The sequence below is a fragment of the Syzygium oleosum genome, unplaced genomic scaffold (genome assembly GCF_021117445.2).
Source record: "Syzygium oleosum isolate NSW1041296 unplaced genomic scaffold, Sole_v2.1 Sole_v2.18, whole genome shotgun sequence".
NCBI classification, from domain to species: domain Eukaryota; kingdom Viridiplantae; phylum Streptophyta; class Magnoliopsida; order Myrtales; family Myrtaceae; genus Syzygium; species Syzygium oleosum.
The window spans coordinates 2,247,680-2,250,900 of NW_026607502.1; the positions used below are offsets into that span (position 1 = coordinate 2,247,680).

General features: G+C 38.7%; 1 long non-coding RNA gene across 1 annotated transcript; it reads right to left on the bottom strand.

Moving 5' to 3' along the window:
• Window positions 1-429: 429 nt before the first annotated feature.
• LOC130140423 (uncharacterized) lies at window positions 430-1,181 on the bottom strand. Its single transcript, XR_008818433.1, has 2 exons — window positions 889-1,181; window positions 430-813 (listed from the first exon to the last, which is right to left on the bottom strand). It is a non-coding gene; the product is annotated as an uncharacterized LOC130140423 (long non-coding RNA).
• Window positions 1,182-3,221: the final 2,040 nt, after the last annotated feature.

The window sequence follows — 3,221 nt, forward strand, 5'->3', positions numbered from 1 at the left end:
AATATCAAATGACTAAGAAAGAAGCTGGCATTGTCGGCATACAAGGATGGAGTAATTGTAGGCAATAGGCATTGGTCTTACAAAGCTTGGTTCACTAATTTGAAACTGCATCCACCACCTCAAGACTTTATATGACCCATCTCTCTCTCTCTCTCTCTCTCTCTCTCTCTTTCTGGGGTCACGATCAGGAAGGCGAATGCTATCCCATTTCATTTTTATTTTAAAGTGATAAGGATTATGCAGATTTGGATGAAAGCAAATGCTGCTGTTTTGTGAAAGGAAGTTCCTCTTTAATGCCACCATCTTTTATGGAATCTACCTGTGAACAAAATATATATCCCAAAATATCATGCTATAACCTTCTACAAGTTCCTGAAAATAAACTCTTTCTATATACGCTACCTACATGTTACAAAATCTAAATTTGCAAAATCCAAACGTTCCAAGTTCTGCCTCATTTCTTGGCAAGCTTTCGAAACCAGCCGAACACATAGTGCATAGCCAAAACATCACATATACAAAATGACATCGCCAAATCCCCAAACACATAATGCATAGCCAAATCTACTTACAAACAACAAAAACTAGCACTTTTCAGTCTACAACTCAACATCTAGTAGAAGGCACTGCACAAGCATTTTCGGGTCCATAATTTCACGGTTAACCACCAATTCTAGATTCTTGAGTACATGGAGGTTCTGAGATATTAGTAGAAGATTGGCCTAGTGAAACTTCAACAACATTCCTTGCTCTTGTTTGTCCCTTGGAAATGGATGGACCTCCAAAGTCAATAACTCTATCACTACCCGGCATCTGCAATGAAAAAAATAAACATACGAACTTAGCTTTTCTTTTTGACACACATATAAAACATTAGACATAGATTACCCTTAAATAGGAATTCCCAGTAGCTTCAGATATGAAAAGTCCATATCCTTGTCTTGCCTAAAGAAACAAAATGAGTATCAAACATTAATCACAATATACATGTGGTATGAAAATAAAATTATGCCTGATAAAGCACTAGCCTGTGCTCTCTCCTTCCTAATGATAGTGGAGTCCCCATTAGATGATCTATTAGCTTGTGAACTAGCTTGCGCACCACTAGCCCCATCAGTTTTCTTTGGTCTTCCTCTTCTTGCCTACATGTGAAAAAACACAAGAAATACCAATGATATCATTTGTGATAACCCAACAAAAATCTTATCGACAATTTGAACATCGCATTTGAACTCCAACTTTCGTCAATTTCTTACCGTCTCTACTTCGCTCATCCTTATCCTTGATTCTATTTTTCTTCTCTCTACCCCTTTTCCTTCTGTAAGGTGGGGGTTTGATTGGCTCACCATTGACTTTGAGCCACATTTTTTCTCCATTCATGACCGGGAAGGGAAATTGATAACATTTTTCATAAGCTTCTTTCTTAAAGCAATCATCAACATAATCATTGATGTCTAATTTCATGAAAGCAATGCAACATATGGCATGTCTACATGGTATACCAGAGATATCCCATTCCCTACAAGCACAAGTCTTCCCAGCCAAGTCAACCACAAATCTATTGCCATCCCCTTCAACCTCAAATTTATTTCCCAAAGACGCTCTAGCAAAACAATACCTGGACTCAAGTTTAGTCTTCTCCAACTTCATTCTAATCCTTGGACAAATTGGATCCATTTGATCAACCATTAACTGGCTTCTCTCTGTCATTCTCTCCATCAACATAGCTCGTATTTCTTCAAGCATCTCCAGAATGGGTTTTGCTCTCGGTATGCAAATGTATCCATTAAAGGTCTCACTTAAATTATTTTCAACCGCATCACACTTGGTACCTGTCTTAATAAAGCTCTGCAGAAGTGCTTAGGGCCCTGCCTCATGAAGTCTTCATAACCTTTAGGACACTCCATCTTCAAATTTGCCATTACCAGGTCAAAATCAGCTTCAAATGTACACCTCACAGCCCTCCAGAAGAGATTCTTCAAAGCATCCCCTTTGTGTAATTTTTTCCAATTAGCATATATATGTCTTGCACAATTTCGATGCTCTGCTTGTGGAGATAGCCATGAACCTGCATTCATTAGTCCCTACAACCAAACTAAACCAATAAAAAACAAACAGGTCACAACAATGATTGTACCAATATAGTGTAATAGCCAATGAAGACAAATGTGACATATTACCTTTTGTTGATCATCGATAAAAGTCCAGCCTTCGCCCGTGTCCACGTTCAAGTCAATAAATAACCGAGCGAGAAACCAAGTCCACGATGCCTCAAACTCAACTTCCATAACTGCCCAAGCTATTGGAAACATTTGATTATTTCCATCTCGTCCAACGGCACATAACAACATACCTTTCAATCCAGTCTTAAGGAAGCACCCATCCAAGCCTATCACATGCCTACATCCTGCTAAAAAGCCCATTTTCAACTCATCAAAGCCCACATAAAACCTCTCAAATACTTTGGTTTCTGTGTTAACCTCCATCTCAAATCTTCCATTTTTACTAACTCTCTTGAGCTCCTCCAAATAAGATCTTAGTATATCATATTGCTTCCCTATCGGCCCCCTTATACAACTAAGAGCTCTCCATATGGCTCGGTAACATTTTTTTTTATCAAGGGTCAAGGCAAATCTTTCTCTTGCATCTGTTTGCATTTCGGTAACCGAATAAGTGAGTCTGGCTCTAATCTTAGGCATGTACTCACGAGCAAGCCATGTAGAAGTGGCTTGCCTATTTGTAAGGCTTCTATTGCAGTTATGTGGATTTCCAACTCTTTTTATTACAAAAGTTTTCTCATTTTGAACCCAACCGCCATACAACCTCCAACCACACCACTCACACACTTTGCTTCCATTCTTTTCTTTTGACTCATTTGCCAAAAATGTTAAATCCATTAATTACCGCATATTTTTGCACAGCTATCTTGAACTGTTCACGAGATTCAAATCTCATACCTAGACTAAACACATTCTCGTTATGGTCACACACAGGATCATACCTATTAACAATTCGTCTAGTTGTGCCACTAACTTCTTCAAAATTATCAATATCGGGACCACTTAGAGGTTCATCATCCGATATTGCATCTTCATCATCATCCCCACCTTCATGTGGAATAACACCAAACTCCTCCTCCATTCTTATATCGATGGAACCATCAGCTAGGTCTCCACCATCATCTACCTCCTCAATTATTGCTTCCCTAAAATCTTTCCTCA